Raw genomic sequence first — 19760 nt, 5'->3', positions numbered from 1 at the left:
AGGGGGTGTTGGTGAACGATGCTCTAAAGGGTTCCGCAAAATTACACAGCCGCATCCAGGCGTGTCTCCTAAGGGCCACACCCGTACCTGCGACTCTACTTGCACCATCGGCTGCATAGGAAATGAGCCTCATGGCGGAGTTGACTACTGAATTAAGAGTCGCCAACTGGGAAGCCACTTTAGCTTGAGCCCCCTCAGCTGATGGATCTTGAAGGGTATCTCCGAGCTCTTTAGGGAGATCCCTCTGAAGCCAGGTAAAATGGCATAAGTAGTTCAGTGACCTCATAGAAAAGGTCGCCGAAGCAAACATTCACTTCCCGTATCTGTCCATAGTCCTAGACCCCTTGTTAGGAGGATGGACAGATGAAGAAGTTTCCACTAACTCCTTTTTTGTGGCTGCTGCTACCACCATGGCATCCACAGGAACACCTTTGGTAAGGAACTGCTTATCATGGGGTGCAGGGATAAACTTCCCAGGTCTCCTCGGGGTTGGTTCCACTGTATCCGGGGCTGACCAAGCCTTTCGAGCCACCACTGACATAAGTGGATCGAAAGGTGGAGAAACCCAGGAGGTGGAAGGTCGGGAACCGAACACATCCAGGAATACAGACTCATCCTCGGTAGGGGCTAGCGGATTCCAGTTCCCCTCTGCTTAAGCATTTTGAGGATGTCCGAAAAGGAAACATATTCAGAGGGGGATCTCGGGGACTCTTCCGAGTCATCTAAGTCTGTATCAGAAGTGACAGACTCAGGGGAGTCAATGTGCTTCCTCTTGCACTTCTTCTTACAAGGGGGCTCCTCTGAATGATCAGGGTAGGCCTCGGAAGAAGAGGAAACACCCAATGGGGTGCCCTGGAGTGCCGGTTCCCCACGCTTGGGGTCTGGAGGAGGAGGAGGAGCAGAGGTTGGCACAGTCACTACAGGGGACAGAGCCGATGGAGCCGATAGTGGAGCTGACTCAGTGGCCAGCACACTCCTCATGACATCGAAGGCATCCTTGCCACGATGCAAAGAAGGCTAAGGTTCCGAGGAAATTGGAATCCTTCTCCGCACCAAGGGAGACAGCTCCAAGGCCAATGTAGGAGCCGAGCTCACCTGCGCCGAAGCTCCGTGAGGGAGAACGGGATCAGACAAGGGTCCGATGCCACTCGCCCCCTCGGAGCCAACGAGGGAGCCCCGGCGCCCAGATCCCTTGACGGACGGCACCAAGGATTATCGGAGCTGACGGTTCCACTACTCGAACCCCAACGAACTCTGGCTCCGAGCTCAATGGAGTTGGGGGAGGAACATCAATAGAAGTGGACGGAGCCGACACCTGTTGAGGAGGGCTGGACAACATCTTGGCAAGTGCCTGCGACTTAAGCAACCTAGAGGATCGAGAGGAGTGAGAAGATCTGTGACTGCGCTCGCACTGAAGCAGGGGAGACCGAGGCGCCGAATGAATCGATTCTAGAGTGGGGGACCTCAGCCTCTTGTGGCTCCGCGATGGCTCTGAAGTTTCTGATGGAGCCGATGGGGAGATAGTCTTATCGGTTCCAGCCAGAACCGAAGTGGCAGGAAGAGTTTGAACCAAAGACGGCTCCGAACTTGGATCCGACGATTTGGTAACTTTAGGGGATTTCACAGGCTGAGCCTTGGCCGGTGAATCCTGGGGCTTTAACAGACGTTCCTGTACAACTCTTAGATCATTCCAGAAGCAAAGGAAGGGGGCAGGTGGACTGGAAGTTGAGGAAGAATGCATATGGACAACACAGATGGAACATTATAGTGAGTACATATTTTTTTTTATCTGATGTTGTCCTTTTCATTCATTCCTCAACTGATGGGACAGAGCCCCCAGCTACTGTAACCTTAAGAGGCCTTCATGGAAGGATATTCCAGATTACTGCACAGCCAAAGGCCTCTCTGTTCCTAGAAATCAAATCTAATTTGTAATGAGCAATAAAGGTGTGAGAATTAATCCAAGCTACAGCTGCACAAATCTCATCTAAGGAAGCCCTTGACAAAAGGCTGAGGAAACTGCCATAGACCTTGTGGAATGAGCTCTAGGAGGTTTGGGAAGGATAAAACCTTTATACCATACACAAAAGAAATGCACACAATTAACCATATGGCCATTATAACTTTGGATACTGGTTTCCCAATCTGTTAGGAGAAAAGGAAACGACTGTTCAGCTTTCCTGAAGTCTCTGGTTCTGTGAAGATAAAAGGGAAGTTGTCTATGCACATCCAAAAGGTGGAGTATATGCTCTCCATTATTTGAAAAATTAGGGAAAAAACATCTGGTAGATAAATGACCTAGCTTACATTGTACTCATAAGCTACCTTAGGGAAAATAGATGAATAGAATTTAGTTCTGCTTTGGCTAAAGGTTTGAAGGGAGCTTGTATCAAGACCTGAAGCATGACAGTTAAATTCCAAGGAGGAGTATGATCCTTTAATGAGGGGGTCTAAATTAAAAGGCTCCCTTATGAAAGGCGTTACATAGTTTAGAAGATGCTATGGTAGAGTTATTTATTGCTCAGATGGAAATTTGAAATGGCAGCCAACTGCACTTTAATAGCAGAAAACCTTGCAACTTCATTGAAAATTGAAGCTAAAAAAAGAAGTTATGTACCTACCATAACGGTCCATGTTTGTTGTCCTCTCTTGCCCTTCCTTATTACTGGATGGGTATCGGCTCCGACTCGGCCAATACACTAGCTCGAAGTCTCTCACTTGGCCCATGGCTCAATACCTATCTCATAATGCGTTGGAGTAACCCCCAGATATTGTTTGCTGCTAGCCATAAAAAGAATGCATATTCCTATTCACATAACATGAAAAAAAAAAAATATATATATATATAAATAAAATTATATATAAAAGATATATATATATATATATATATATATATATATATATATATATATATATATATATATATATATATATATATATAAACACATATAAAAGGAAAAACAACCAATTTCAGAGGAACTCTTTCAGTAGGAGGAAAGAAAACTCTTATCTGAGTCCTCTAGGAGCCTTGGCTGGGGGAAGGAGGGAGGGACATAAGAAAGAAGGGAGAGAGAGGACAACAAACATGGAACGTTATGGTCGGTACATAACTTCTTTATGTTATGTTGTCCCTCTCGCCTTCTTTCTTTCTTACTAGATGGGACAGCGACCCTAGCGCCATCTTCCTGGGATGCTCACAGGAGTACACCTTTGAGCACTGTGGACCCAAAAAACGCTCTGCCCCTGGAGGCCAAATCTACCTTATAATGGGTAATAAAATTATGGGGCCTGACCCTTGTAGCAGCTGCACAAATGCTGTCCATAGATAATCTGGCATAGTAAGCAGAGGATGTAGCTGGAGCTCTTGTTGAGTGGCCTTTGATTCTGAAAGGTAAACTTCTATTTTTGAAGTGTATATAAAGGTAATACAACTGGTAAGCCAGTTTCAAAGACTAACTTTTGAGACTGGCTTGCCGCACTTTGCTTGAGAGAAGGAAATAAATAGCTGGTCTGTTTTCCTAAAATCTTTGATTCTATGTAAATAAAATCTCAGTTGTCTACGTACATCCAACTGATGTAGTTTGTATTCTGCCTTGGTATGATTAGGAAAGAAAACTGGAAGTTCAATAGTTCAGATTGGTTTGTGAGCAGACGTTTAGCATGAAAGATGGATTAGTCCTCAGCGATACTCTATCTTTTTGAAAGACTTGGTATGGTGGCTTAATTGATAGAGCTTGCAACTCCGAGACTCTTCATGCAGATGTAATGGCCACTAACAAGATGGTCTTCCAAGAGAGAAACTTTAGATCGCATGACGAAGTAGGCTCAAAAAGGGGTAAAGTTAGCTAAGTAAGAACAAAATTTAGGTCCCAAGATGAGAGAGGTTCCTTTATGGGAGGTCGCAACAAACAAGTTCCTTTTAAAAATGCTTTACACAGGCTGTGTGACATAAGATTAGGAGTGTATTCACCGATGTGATAATTGTAAATTGCAGCTAATTGGACTTTAATTGTAGCTGCAGCAGAGCCTTGCTGAAAAAGTTCCACCAGGAAGTCTAAAATTTAACTAATAGAGGCATAGAAAGGATCTATGTCTCTCGCCCTTGCCCAGTAGGAGAATCTCTTCCATTTGCTGGAATATAATTTTCTGGTGGAAACCTTATGAGAAGAGACCAAAATATATTTAACTGCTGGAGTAAAATTTTGAAGCCTGAGTATGTTTGGAAGTGGAGCAGCCAAGCTGTCAAATTGAGGGTCTGGAGAGAAGGATGAAGCGGAACTGACATATGAGTCAGAAGGTCTGGTACTAGGCCCAGAGCCCACAGATTCTCCTGAAGATGATGCCAGAGGAAGGGGCACCAAATCTGACGAGGCCAATATGAAGCAATGAGAATTAGCCTGCTTCCCAAGACCTTGGCTTTCTGAATGACTTTGGGAATTAGTAGAAAGGGAGGAAAGGCATACAGTAGTCCCAAGGGCCAATCGTGGGTGAGTGCGTCTCTTGGTGTCTCCCCCACTGGGGGGATTGGGGCAAAGTAGCTTCTGCATTTGGTATTCAGGGGGGCTGCAAACAGGTTGCAGCAAGGCTGGCCCCAAGTTCGGTAAACCTTGTCCGCTATGCTCTGTTTCTAGACCACTTTTCAAAATTGTCCTGCTGAGCTTGTCGGCTATCACGTTGGATTTCCCCAGGATATGCGTTGCTACCAGAAAATGTTGGGAAGAGATTGCCCATTGCCATACTCTCAGTGCCTCTCGACATAGGGGGCATGATCTGGTTCCTCCTTGTTTGTTTATGTACCAGACTACCGACATGTTGTCTGACTGGATTGCAATCGTTTCTAGTGGAAGAAAATCCTGAAATGCTTGCAATGCCAGAAGCACTGCTCTCATTTCTAGAACATTGATGTGCAACTGAGCCCCGTGTTCTTGCCATGTGCCTTGGACTGTTCTTCCAGGATAATGACCCCCCCCACCCTATCTGAGAAGCATCTGTGGTCACAGTAGCAACAGGTTATTGTGGAACAAAGAGTCTTCTGATGGTCACATGATCGGACTGAAGCCACAGCAAGAGATCTCTCTTGCATGAATCTGTTATCCTTATCTGATGGGACATAGGAAGTTCTTGTAGAGACCATTGCACAAACAGAAGCCACTGAAGGATTCTCATGTGCATCCTGGCTAGAGGGACTAGAGTAATGGTTGATGTCATGCTTCCAAGAAGTGTTAGGACTACTTTCGCTTTTACTTTGCTCTTAGGAAGAAGGTCGACTATTTGCTGTCTGAGGACAGAGACTCTGTCAGGCGGAAGGTGAGCCATCATGGAAACGGTGTATAGATCTGCACCGATGAATATAATACACTGACGAGACAATGAGGCAGATTTTTGAAAATTCACTGTTATGCCTAACTGAGCACAAAGTTCTAGTGTAGTGTCCCTGGCCTGTAGAAGTAGATGCTTGGTGGTGGGAGTTAGGAGCCAGCCATCCAGGTATGGAAACACTTGGAATCCCAGACATCTCAGGTGAGCCGTTACTACTGCCATGAATTTGGTGAAAACTCTGGGGGCTGTAGTGAGACCAAAGGGCAGAGCTCGAAACTGATAATGACTGGCTCCCAGCCGGAAGACTAGATGACTCCTTGATGCTGTGTCCATCTTTATATGGTAGTATGCATCGTGGATGTCTATTGAGCACATCCGATCGTCTTTCCCTCAAAAGGCAAGAACTGACTGCAGTGTCACCATTCAGAACTTGGACTTCTTTACAGATTCGTTTAACTTGCTGAGATCCAAAATGGGTCTCCAGTCCCCTGTTCTTTTTGGTACTAAAAAGAATCTTGAGTAAGTTCCAAATCCTATTTGGTGTGCAGGGACTTCTTGGATAACTCTCTTGTTTAGCAACTCTTGGATTGCTATGGTTGCTTGTTCCCTCTAACTGGGTAGAATGTCCGGCATTCTTCTGATCTGTGGAATGGGCTGGCAAAAGGGAATGGAATATCCTCTGGATATTATACTTTGTACCCACTTGTCTCTTGTGATATGTCGCCAGGCTTCTGGGTGCAAAGTTAATCGCCCCCCCCAACTGCATCCAGAGTAGAGCAGGCGGGCCTCCTTTCAGCAGCGCTGATAGGGTCGGCTGCGAAAGGAATCGTGGTCACCCTGGTTTTGCAGACCCTCCCTGCCACATGGTCTACGTCTACTATTATTGCCTCCCCCTCTACCCCTGGGGAAGGGTTCACCTCATGCATCTTGAAAAACTCCCTGGGATCTTTTAAACCAGATCTTTCCACTCTTCTGGCCTTTAGGATAAGGTCTGGAAGGTTCAGAAAAACATACTCCAATGGCAGAGAGAGTTTTCCCTTCCTGCTCGCATCTGGTGAGTGTGTCCTTGACTTTTGGTCCAAAGAGAGAGGAACCATGAAAAGGGGTGTTGGTAAAGGTGGACTTGAAAGGTTCCGCAAAATTCACAAACGCATCCAGGAATGTTTCCTAAGGGAAACTCCTGAACCCGCAGCTCTACTCGCTCCATCTGCTGCTTAGAAGATCAGTATCATGGAGGAGTTGACTATGGAATTTAAGGTGGATAGCAGAGAGGTCACTTTTTCCGAGATCCCTGCAGCTAATGAATCCTGTAGAGCTATCTCCTAACTCCTTTTGGAGATCTCTTTGAAGTCTTGTAAAATGTGTGAGATAGTTCAATGATATGAAGGTGAAAGTCGCTAAAGAGAAAACATGCTTCCCATATCTGTCCATCATTCGAGAATCCTTATTTGGCAGATGGACAGATGAGGACGTCTCAGAGAGTTCCTTCTTGGTGGCTGCTGCCACCACTATAGCATGTACAGGTACACCTTTTGAGAGAATATCCAAAATTGCTGACAGGAACTTATTTGGTCTCTGAGGGACTGGCTCCATAGTATCTGGTGACTCCCACGCCTTTCGTCTAACCAAATCCATAAGCTCATTGAAAGGTGGAGAAACCCAAGAGGCTGAAGGTTGAGATCCGAAGGCATTCAGGTACACCGACTCCTCATCAGAAGGGTTAATGGGTTTCCAGCTGCCTCTCTGTTTTAGGATCTCTAAGATATCTGAGAAAGAGATACCTTCAGAGGACGACTGTGGGGACCCTTCTGCTTCTTCGAGGTCAGTTTCAGAAGTGATGGACTCATCAAGGGAGTCTATATGCTTCCTCTTGCATGTCTTCTTCTGAGGTGGCTCCTCAGACTGGTAGTCTGGGGAGGTCTCGGAAGAGTGGAGCTCGCCCGATGGGGCTTCCTGTGGCCCTGAATCTCTGCTGTCCTGTGGATGGGATGGTGCAGAAGCCGGTGCTTGAGGAGGATGAATGTCAGTATCTCTGAGTAGGGCTGTAGGAGGGGACAGCATATTCCTCATCACCTCAAAGGCCGATCCCCCCCCAGTTCCAAGGATACCTCCAGTTCCGAAGAAGCAGAGGAAATCCCCGGCCCCATGGGGACTGGCTCCGAGGCCGATGTAGGAGCTGAGCTCACCAGCACCGACGCGCCGAGGGGCAAACATGGAATTGAAGAGACTTGGGTCCGAGATCTCCCTCCCAGAGCTGACCGGAGAACTATGACTCCTAGACACTCCGGACGGCACCGAAAGTGTCAGAGCAGGCAACACTTCCGAAGAGTCTGGCAGGGGGTCTTGGAACCGAAGGGTCTGCCGGAAGAGATATCTGGCATTCTGGCTCCGAATATCCAGCTTGGCTCGGCAAAGGAATAGTGGATGTTGTCATCTTGGATGGCTCCAAGGCCGGCGGAGCCGAGAACAATTTTGCCAATGCCCTATCCACATCATCATCTGATAAGCTCCTAGAGGACCTGGATGAGAAAGTAGGGGATCAAGACCTTTGAAGAATGGGAGATCTCAAAGTCGGAGATACCAGTTCTAAATCAACAGACCGGCTCTGAGAAATAGTCTCTATCAGCTCCGAAGTCTTTGGAACCGATGAGCTAGATTTGTCTGCGCTGATTGTCTCCTTTGGTTCCGAAGGCTGTGGAGCTGAGGAGATAGATTTTTTCAGTTAATTTAGGCATTTTCTTTGGAGGCTCTGAATTAGCCAAGGAAGAGGAAGGTCTCTTAGACTCATCACTAGTAGTTGGAGAAGTTTGTAAAGCTTCATCAAAAGCAGGCTTTATTAAACCTCTTAAATTCAGTTTGTATTTCCTCTCATGTAACAATCGAGAGCTGAAGGAGTGAGAAAGACGGCAAGATTCCAGCAAGCGAATAGCTCCTAAGCAGTAAACACACACACACACACACACACACACACACACACACACTCACACACACACACACACACACACACACACACACACACACACACACACACACACACACACACACACACACACACAAACACACTGTGCCCATCAGTTATAAACATTTTTTGGGAGCATTGTTGACATTTCTTGAACCCAGAGAACTTGGGTTCCTTATCTCTGGACTCTTTAGACATGTTGAACAACAAGGAATAAGAACTGCAATAAGAAATATTGCACCAAAATTTACCCTAAAACAAACACACAGCAAAAAACAGAACAGGGAAAACAGAGCACTGCACTCTAAGTTAAACGGGCGCTAGGCACTCTAACTTAAAACTGACCTAGCTGAGCTGATGGGAAGCACATGACACTAACCCTCTACCTAAAACGGGTTACTTTTAGCTCTCTAACTCAAACGAGCTGAAAGAAAAATACACAAATTACCACAAGACTGACAGGGATAGGGTAGTCCTAGCGAGAAACGACGGCCAATAAATAACAACACAACAGGTGATAAACGAATTACACCAAAAACCTATAGGAAGGATAAACTGCCTAAACTAAGATATACAACAACACTAATAAGAAGAATTTGTCAAAAAACAGCCATCAATAATGAAATTGAAAATCACTTAGCCACAGCCAAGGAGAGACCATCCAAACTCGTCAAGTGGCAAACAAGATCTGGGGGTTACTCCATTGCATTATGGGATAGGTATTGAGCCACAAGCCAAGTGAGAGAGTTCGAGCTATGTATTGGCCGAGTAAGAGCCCACTATCGGCTCCGAACACATCCAGAAAGAAAGATGGTGAGAGGGACAACATACCATCTTAAATTTAGATAGCACATGTGCTGAAAAAAGATACATGTACTTTACTAAGGGCCCAGAAAACAAATCACATCCATTTACTTGTATAAACCTTCTTAGTAGAAGCTTTTTGAGAGAATAACAAGATATGATGTACCAGGGAGGAGAAGCTGGATTGTTTAGCAATCAATGGAATTGGAGAAACCATGTAGTCAGGTTGAGGATTGTTAAATATGGATGAGTCATACCTTTCAGGTGAGACAGTAGGTCTGAGTTGGGACCCAGTATCCAGGGGGGCTGTAGAACGTGAGGTCAGAGGAAGGGGAACCAGATCTGATGAGGCCAGAAGGGCGCAATGAGGATAACTGTACTCTTAAACTGGAATGCTTTCTCTAGAAATTTAGGGATAAGACGTAACAGTGGGTAAACACAAATAACACTGTAGGGCCAGTCATGTTGTAGAGCTTCTCTTGGTGACTCCCCCATTGGAGGGATCAGGGCAAAGAACCTGCTGTATTTGTGGCTAAGGGGAGAGGCAAACAGATTGCAGCACAGCTGGCCCCATCGCAGAAAATCCTCTCCATCACTTTGACATTGAGAGATCACTCATGAAGAATCAGAGCAGACCTACTTAGTTTGTCTGCAATAACACTGGATTTCCCCGGGATGTGCATTGCTATTAGAAAGCGACTGGAAGAGATCTCCCATTGTCAAACTGTCATCTCTTCTCAACAAAGTGGATAACATCTGGTTCCTCCCTGTTTGCTGATGTATCAGACCACTGACATATTGTCCATCTGCATTGTTATTAAAAGCAACTGGAAGAGATCCCCAACTGTCAAACTCTCATCTCTTCTCAACAAAGTGGGTAAGATCTGGTTCCTCCCTGTTTGCTAAAGTACCAGACCACTGACATATTGTCCATCTGAATAGCAACAGTCCCAGATGGGAGAATGTCTTGAAAGGCCTGCAAAACTAGGAGGAATGCTCTCATCTCCAAGACATTTATATACATATTTGCCTCTTCCGGGAACCACATACCTTGGACTGTCCTTCCCAAGCAGTGCCACCCCCCCATCTCAACTGGGAGGCATCCATGGTCTCTGTGGTTGTGGGCACAGACAGAATAAATGGGTGGCCTTCACAGGGCTGGTTTGAATGAATCCACTAAAGAAAAAAAATTTTGCATGCTTGCGTAATCCTGACTGGAGCGGTTAACAGGTGTTGAAGAACGGACCACTGGGCAAAAAGTGTCCATTGAAGAACTTGCATGTGAAACCTGGCCAGAGGAACAAGGGTGATAGCTGCTACCATTGATCCCAGGACTTTTAAGATTATGGGCACTGGAAGAAAAGAACTTTGAATCACTTTCTTCACTTGGGACCTCAGTGATTGCATTCAAATAGAGAGACAGAGGCTGTCTGACTGACTGTGTCCAGACGAGCACCTATGAACCCCAGACTCTGTATAGATGTGAGCTGAGATTTGTTGCAAGTGACAGTGATTCCCAGATGAATACAAAACTGAAGTAAGTAGTCCCTTGCCTGTAGAAGCTGATGCCTGGTGGGGGCAGTTAGGATCCAGTTGTTTAGATAAAGAAACACTCAGAATCCCAGCAGTCTTAAGTGAGCTGCTACCACTGCCATGCATTTGTTGAACATCCAGGGGCTGTGGTGAGACCAAAGGGCAGTGCTCTGAACTGATAAGGACTGTCTTCCAGCCGGAGGCGCAGGTATCTTCTGGAGCACCTGCTCTTTTTGATGTGATAGTATGGATCCTGAAGATCTAAAGAGCACATCCAATCGTCCTTTTGCAGCAGAGACAAAATGGACTGAACGCTGACCATCTGAAACTTTGAATACTGTATGAACTGATTTAATTTGCTCATATCCAGATTTGGTCTCAAGTTCCCTGCCCTTTTTGGCACTTAGAAGAATCCTGAGTAAGTTGTGATCCTCTCTGGTCTGAGAGGACCTCTTGGATGACTCTTTTATCTAGCAGCTTTTTTTAATTTTAGAGAAGCTGCTTGCCTCTGACTGGGTGGAACATTGGGGATTTTCTTCACATTGGCGGGAGGGGTTCGAGAAAATGGTATAGTATAACTTCAGGATGTGATTCTCTGCACCTAGGAGACTTTTGTAATAGATAGGCAAGCTCTCCGTTGCAGAGAAAAAGGTCCCCTCAATGCCTCCAGAGGAGAACAGTTGAGCCTACATCCAGGAGTGCTGACAGGGCTTATCTGAGAAGGAATCCCTAAAGCCCTGGATCTATGGGCCACCTCTGCCATGAGGACGACATCTTCTATTTGATTCCCCACCCCCAACCCCTGGGGGAACTATATGTGCGTGAATCTTAAAAGGACCCTGGGATTTTCTAAACCACATTTTCTACATCCTTGCTGATTCCTTTAATAAGAGATCAGCCGCATGGAGGAGTTAACTACAGATGTCAAGGACGCAAGCTGTGAGGCTGCCTTGCCCGCAGCTCCTTCAGCTGTAGGATCCTGTAGGGTATCGCCCGACTCCTTTAGGAGATCCCTCTGAAGACGTGTAAAGTGGGACAAATAATTCAGCGACCTGAGTGTAAAGGCTGCTGAAGCAAACATACGCTTCCCATACCTGTCCATCGTATGAGACTCTTTGTTGGGTGGATGGACAGCAGAAGAAGTCTCCACTAGTTCTTTCTTGGTGGCTGCCGCCACCACCATAGCATCAACATGCACACCCTTAGATAGAAAAGACCTGTTCTCTGGAGCAGTTATGAATTTATTGGACCTCCTCGGAACTGGTTTCATAGTCTCTGTAGAGCTCCACGCCTTCTGACTCACTAAGGTCAGCAGCGGGTTGAAAGGTGGAGTCACCCAAGAGGTGGAGGGTTGAGAAACAAATGCATCCAGGTACACAGACTTGTCCTCAGTAGGGGCAAGGAATTTCCAGTCACCCCTCTGTCTAAGGATTACCAGGATGTCTGAAAATGAGACATCCTCAGATGGGGACCGTGGGTCCCTTCTGAGTCCTCCAAGTCTGTGTCTGAAGTGATGGACTCAGGGGAGTCCAAATGTTTCCTCTTGCATTTCCTCTTCTGAGGGACCTCCTCCAAGGAGTGCTCAAAGGAGGTTTCAGAAGTGGTGGGGTCGCCCAATGGGGTGTCCTGAAGCACGGGTTCCCTTTGCTTTGGTGGGGAGGAGGATCGGAGGTAGACACTGGCACCGAAGGAGTAGGAGCCAATGGAGCCGAGAGTGGAGCGGTCTCAGAGGACAGCACACTCCTCATCTCCTCGAAAGGACCATGGTCCCGGCCTGAAATTGTCCCCAGCTCCAAAGAGCCCAGAGATCTCCTCCGCACTGAGAGCAATGGCTTTGAGGCCAATGCAGGAACCGAGCTCACCTGCGGCAAAGCCCCGAGAGGGTCAGTGGGGTCGGACAAGGGTCCAATGCCACTTCCCCCCTCGGAGCCGGCAAGAGAGCATCAGGCCCCAGATCCCTCGATAGACTGAGATAACGAAGAGATCGAAGCAGTGTTCAGAACCGATAGACCGGTGGTAATCGGTGCCAACGGATCCACCACAACAATTTCCATGCACTCTGGTTCCAAACTCAAGGGATTCGAAGGAGGAATAGATAATGATGCAGGTCGGGCTGTTGGCGCCATTTCCTTGTGGACTGGGCTCGATAATAATTTAGCTAATGCCTGGGTCTTGAGAAGCCTCTTCACCACCCTCTCCACATCATTATCCAAAAGACTCCTGCACGATCTAGAGGAATGAGAGGAAGACTGATGACTGCCTGCCACAGATTGCAATAGTGGAGACTGTGGAACAGACCGCACAGGCTCCAGAGAGGGAGACCTGGTTCTCTTGTGAGTCCTGACTGGCTCTGAAACTACTAATGGAGCCGCAGGAGAAAGAGCTTTGTCGGAACCGACACTTGGATCCGACAAACTTGCAGTTTTGTCCTTAGAGTTAAATGACTCCGACATTGGAGCCGACGAGGACGATGGCTTAGGGGACTTGTCCTGTTTTTTAACTGGTTGAGTAACCTCAGTAGAAGCATCAAAGGGACATTTTAATAAACCTCGCAAAATCAACTTATTTTTCTTTTCCTGCAGGAACCGAGAACTAAAAGCATGACATATAGAACATGAGCCCCTAAGCAATAGACACAGTTCGTGTGCCCATCCGTAACGGACATCTTCTGGCAGCACAAGTCACACTTTTTAAAACCCGAAGGTTTTGTCTCATTAGGATCTTTGGACATGTTAGCAATAACCACAACGACAACACTAAAACTATAACTATAACTATAACACTTTTTTTTTTTGAGAGGAAAGAGAAAGGAGGGAAGGGGAAGAGCCTCTAAGCTAAACGGCGACTCTCCCAACCTTGGAGAGCCTCTAACTTAAACGGCTGCTCCTATAAAGTAAGAGAAGTGGGAAAAGGAGAAAAAGCCCTTAAACTAAAGATGGAGCTGAAAGAAAGGGCAAGGACAACCCTTTAAGTTAAAAGGGTTCAAGGGGACAAGGTAGGCCTAAAGGAAAGTGACGGCTACAACAATGACAAAAGGCAGCAGCGGAAGGGTTAGAAGAGGGCGAATCTAGGACGAAAAAAACTCTAACAATAAAAAGAACAAAAAAACAACTAAGCTATCTGAATGCAAAATTTTAGAAAAATACCCAAGAAGAAGAAAATACTTAGCCTGAGCCAGTATCAGCAATCTCGATGCTGCAAGCGGCAAACGAGATCTGGGTAACTACTGCTAGGCATGTTGGGATAGGGGCTAGCCTCGAGCCAGTAAAAAGCTCTCGAGCTATAGTATACGGCTGAGTCGGAGCCAAGGAATGGCTCCAAACCCAACCAGCGAGAACGGAGGCGAGATGAGGACAACATAACATCAAATGTTAAATAAATAAAATAAAACCAGAGCAGATTGAACAATTTTTGTCTGTAAATGAGCGGGGCCCTAGGCAGTACATGCATTCCTGTGGATATCTGAGTTGGGAAGCTTATGCCCACAGATAAAGCACTTTTTAAAACTTGTAGACTTGTCAGCCATAATATACCACAAGCAATAATACAGCAGTTAGAAGAAAAAAATACTTAACTCTAAGGTTACAAAGGTTTTTTATTTCTTTTACAGAAAGCTAAAAGGAAGGTATGAAAGAAAGAAAGACAGAAAAACTACCGACAGTCATAAAAAGAAATACTCGAGTTATGAAGGAGGAGGAGTACCAACAATGGTACTTTGAGAAGGTACCGGAAAAAAGAAGTTATGTATTCACCATAATGTTCCAGCTGAGTAGGTAACTTCATTTGTCAGCAACCTGTGGGTTACGGATCCGATATGGATCCGAGCCGGCAGCATACCAAGCTAAAGATCCGAGCTCCAAGCTCTACCCCCTTACCCATACTACCCTGCAACCTCCTTCCAATCCTCAGATCGCATTTACCACCTGCACAAACAACAAAACAAACTAACAACCTGAGAAAACCTGACTCAGAGACAAACAAAACTCGAGCATCCAAACCTCGAGTTCAGCTAAATAACTATTCAGGTTAGGGTGAAGGAGGGGGGATGGTTGCTGACAAATGAAGTTACCTACTCAGAAGGAACGCTATGGTGAGTACATAACTTCTTTATCTGAAGTAGTTAACTTCATTTGATCAGCAACCTGTGGGACACAGTCCCCAGCTACCCGAAATCTTGGGGGGTCCTCAAGGAAGAATATTCCGGAGCACTGCAGAGCCAAAAGCAGCCCTTCCTCTAGACACCAAATCTAGCTTATAATGAGAAATAAAGGTGTGAGAGGACGCCTTGGTAGCCGCTGAACAAATGTCATCCAGGGAAACTCTAGACCAGAATGCAGCAGACGTTGCCATAGAACGCATAGAATGAGCATGAACTCCCATTGGTTCTGGCAAGCCAGATTCTCTATAAGCTAAGAGAATACAACTCGAAATCCATCTGGCGAGAGTTACTTTAGAAATCGGTTTCCCTAGAAAGGGTTTTGCAAAGGAGATGAAAAGTAGGTCAGATTTACGAAAGACAGCCGTCCTGTGTAAATAAAAACGTAACTATCTGTGAACATCCAGTAAATGAAGTCTATACTCCTCCTTGTTCTGGTAATTGGGGAAAAAAACTGGCAAATTAATGGATTGATTAATGTTCGTCTCAGAAGCCACTTTGGGAAGAAAAGAGGGATTATTCCTGAGAGATACCCTGTCCTTGTGAAATACAAGGTATGGAGGTTTGATAGAAAGAGCCTGAAGCTCCGACACTCTCCTGGCTGAGGTAATGGCTACCAAAAAGGCCACCCTCCATGACAAGAACTTCAGATCAATGGAGGCGATACTAACGCCTGAAGAACTAAGGTCAGGTCCCACAGTAGGGATGAATTTCTGATAGGAGGTCTCAACAGAAAGGTACCTTTTAGAAAGGCTTTACAAATTCTGGTAGCAGCAAGAGAACCAAAGTTGTCCCCAATACGAAAATGGGAAATAGCAGCCAGAGCTGAACCTTTACAGTAGATGAACTGGCCCCCTGCTGAAAAATATGAGACAAGAGATCTAGAACCACTGGAATAGGAGCAGTAAAAGGATCCAAGTTCTTATGTGAAGCCCAAATGGAAAAACGTTTCCATTTACTATTGTAAATCTTCCTGGTAGAGGGCTTATGTGCCGCCACCAGAATGGACTTGACTAGGGAAGAGATACCGGGAGTTCTGGCAATTAAGGGAAATGGATCAGCCAAGCTGCGAGCTTGAGCTCGTCCAGATTCGGAGGGCTCATTCCCGAGGGGTGAGAGATCCGATCCGGAATGGGATCCAAGATCCAGAGAGGAGCTATGAGATGAGACTGTAGGCAGGGGAACCAAACTTGACGAGGCCAGAATGAGGCTATGAGGATAATCTTGCTCCCCAACTGACGAGCTTTCTGCAAAAATTTTGTCATCAGCGGAAGTGGTGGATATGCATAAAGAAGACTGGGTGGCCAAGCATGGACTACAGCGTCTCTGGGGGCTTCCCCTAAAGGAGGAATTAGAGCGAAAACCTCGCTGCACTTCACGTTGGAAGGCGATGCGAAGAGATTGCAGCAAGGCTGACCCCACTTGAGGAAGATCTGTTCCGCTACGTAAGAGTTCAGAGACCACTCGTAAGAGGAGAGAATAGTTCTGCTCAATTTGCCCACCAGAATGTTGGACCGACCCGGAATGTGCGTCGCTAACAGGAAGCGGTTGGTGGAGATCGCCCATTCCCAAACTCTCATGGCCTCTCGGAAAAGAGGGTAGGACCTGGTTCCCCCCTGTTTGTTGATATACCAGACCACTGACATATTGTCTGACTGGATTGCAATAGTCCCCGGAGGAAGGAAGGCATGAAGGGCCTGCAATGCTAAAAGGACCGCCCTCATCTCCAGTACATTTATATGCAGAATGGTCTCTGTATGAGTCCACGTGCCTTGGACAGTCCTGCCCACACAATGACCCCCCCCACCCTAGGCGGGAGGCGTCCGTGGTCACTGTGGCCTGGGGTAGGGGCATAACTAATGGTCGTCCTTCCCGAAGGTCTTGGGATTGGAGCCACCACATGAGGGAGTTCCTGCAAACCCTGCTGAGGGGGATCGGCAAGTTTAGTGGATGATGTAGAATGGACCACTGGTCTTGCAAAGTCCACTGTAAAACCCTCATGTGCAGGTGAGCGTAAGGGATCAAATTAATCGCTGCCGCCATGGACCACAAAGCTCTCAGGACTAACTCTGCCAGGGGAGCAGGATACTGAAGAAGAGCTAGTACATGTAGAGTCATGCGGTGAAGTCTAGCATTAGGAAAGCCTTGACCTGAAGGGAATCTATCCTGGCCCCTATAAAGTCTATAACCTGAACAGGTTGGAGGAATGACTTCTTGACATTTATAGTGATCCCCAACTGGGGTGATAAATGGAGGAAGAAGTCCCTGGCTATAGAGAGTAGATGCCTGGTGGGGGCGGTGAGGAGCCAGTCGTCTAGGTACGGGAAGACCTGTATGCCCTGGAGCCTCAGGTGGGCCGCTACAACTACCATGACCTTGGTGAACACCCTGGGGGCTGTGGTGAGACCAAAGGGTAGGACCCTGAAATGGTAATGACTGGCCCCTAGCCGAAAGTGGAGAAACCTCCTGGACCATCTGTCCATGAGTATATGGTAGTACACATCCTTGAGGTCTATGGAGCACATCCAGTCCTCCTCCTGCAAGAGGGGCAAGATGGATTGGAGCGTGACCATCTGGAATTTCTCCTTGGCAACGAAAAGGTTCATTGTTGACAGGTCAAGAATCGGCCTTAAGTCCCCCGTTTTTTTTGGCACCAGAAAGAACCTGGAGTAGATGCTTGATCCAGACTGGTCTGGGGGCACATGCTGGATGGCTCTTTTTTCTAACAGCTTTTCTATTTCCAAAGCCGCGGCCTCCCTTTGAGTGGGTGGAACATCTGGGAGGCACCTTGAGTAAGGGGTCTTGTTTATGAAGGGGACTGAATAACCTCTGAATATTATCTGCAGCACCCAGCGATCTGTCGTGATGGACTCCCATTGAGCCAGGTGCCTCGAGAAATGTCCCCCGACTGCCTCCAGAGGGGAGCAGTAGGGCAACCCCTCAGGGCTGCTGCATGGGTTGGTCGGAAAAGGGTTCCCGTGACCCAAAGTTCTTCGGACCCCCTCTGCCTCTGGGCCGGCGTCCACCTTGTCCCCCTTTGCCTCTGGAGGAGAAGGAGTCCTGAGCGTTCTGGGCCTGCTGAGATTTCCAGAACCACATCTTCTTCTGCCCTCGCTGGTTCCTGGAGAAGGACCTTTGAGGGGTAGAGAAGCGGATTCTGACGGCTGACAGCATTTTCCTGTCTTTCTCGCTCTGGACCAGTGTCTCGCGGACGGTCTTCCTGAACAGGGTAGACCCATCAAAGGGTGCATTCGCAAAGGACGCCTTGAAAGGTTCTGAGAAATCACAAAGCCGAAGCCAAGCATGACGCCTTAAGGCGATACTGGACCCACTAGCTCTAGCGGCTCCTTCCGTGGCGTGGGAGAGTAGCCGCATAGATGTATTTGACACTGATTTGAAAGTGGCCATACACACCGAGAAAGTCCGGATGGACTGAGGAACTGACCTGAGCTAGTTCCTTTTTGGTGGCCACCGCCACCATCATGGCATCTGCAGGGGAGCCCTTGCTCCATGAAGCTTTGTCTGTAGGGGGGCTAAAAATCTTGTTGGGCCTCCTGGGGATAGGCTCTACAGTGTCCTGTTCCTTCCATGCCCTGGTGGTAATCAGGTCGACCAGAGGGTCGGCCGGGGGGAACGCCAAATAGGTAGATGGGCCTGTGTTGAATGCCTCCAGGAATACCGACTCGTCCGAGGAAGGCTTTTTGGCGGACCCCCCCTTTGGTGGAGCATTTCCATAATGTCTCTGAAGGAGACGTCATCGGGGGTGACTTGGAGGAACCTTCCCCTTCCTCCAAATTGGTATCCTCAGTAAGGGACTCAGGGGAGTCCAAGTGCCTCCTTTTGCACAGGTGTTTGTGAGGAATCTCCTCAGGGGGATTGTCCGAGGGGGGCTCACCAACGGATTCGTGTTCCTCCAGGGGAACTGGCTGGGACGTCAATAACACAGGCTGTCCCTGGGACTGGATGATGGAGGACAAACTGAGCTGCGAGGGAGCGGGGGTGGATCCTGAGGATAGAGCGAGGGGTTGTGATCCTCTACAGAGAACCCTCTCCACAACATTGAATGCCGAAGGGGAACCGGCCTCTCTAAGACAGGTGGCCGGCACCCTCGGATCCGACAAAGGGATCGGAGTCAGAGCTGAAGCGCTCGGATCCAAGTGGATGGTGTGCCCCAACCGCAATGGAGCCGAAGACACACTCGCCCCCTCGGATCCGATGCCCGGCTCTCGGCTCCGAGAGCTGAGATCTGAAAAGGGATCCGATAGGCTCGAGGGCATGGCCAGCATCGAGGTAGCAATAACCATTGGCGCCGACTCCCTGACTCCGAGGCTCCTGGGATCCGAAGACTCTGAAACCCGGTAGTGGATCGGAGAAGAAGCTATCAGGGCAAACAGGGGAGCTGAACTCCCCCCTGGAGGGGGGGGAGGCAGCAACACTCCCATCTGCAGCTTAGTCTATAAAAAGTGACGCATCATCCGGTCCATATTTGCCTCCGAGAGGCTTCTAGTAGATCTGGACAAGGCCACCGAAGCCGGTCGGGAGGGCCAACGACCTCGAAGATGGTCAGGCCTCCTTCTCCGGCTCCGGAGAAAAGCGTGGAGAACGGAGCCGTGGGGAGGAAGGCTTGGAAGTCCTCGATGGGGAAGGGAGAACCTTGGCGGGAGGGGCTGAGAGGTCCAATTCGACCTGCCATTTGTGGCTTCTCTCTCTGTCCCTTTCTCTCTCTCTCTCTCTCCCTTCTCTCTTTCCTGCCTTTTTTCACCTCTCAATCTCCCTGGGACGAGGTGGGAGGGTGAGTCCCAGCCAGGGGAGGAGGGCCAGATGGTTAGGCATTCGCAGCTGCGGTTGTCGCTACAGAGGGAGAGGAGGAAGAAGAAGCCGATTCCTCGGGTAGAAGGCCCGCTAGAATCAGCTTATTCTTCCTGTCTCTCAAAGCCCAGGGGTTAAAGGCTGCACAAATCTGGCAGCCTGTGGAAAGATGGGCCACCC

At 47.8% G+C, this 19760-nt stretch overlaps 1 protein-coding gene across 1 annotated transcript in view; it reads right to left on the bottom strand.

Moving 5' to 3' along the window:
* The window catches only part of ZCWPW1 (zinc finger CW-type and PWWP domain containing 1), a 2385176-nt gene that overhangs the window by 265033 nt on the left and 2100383 nt on the right, over nt 1–19760 (bottom strand). The gene's annotated exons all lie outside the window — the stretch shown is intronic.

Source organism: Protopterus annectens, chromosome 7.part0, assembly GCF_019279795.1.
Source record: "Protopterus annectens isolate FY-2018-M chromosome 7.part0, PAN1.0, whole genome shotgun sequence".
Classification (NCBI taxonomy): Eukaryota; Metazoa; Chordata; order Ceratodontiformes; family Protopteridae; genus Protopterus; species Protopterus annectens.
This window is presented reverse-complemented; position numbering and strand designations above follow the sequence as displayed.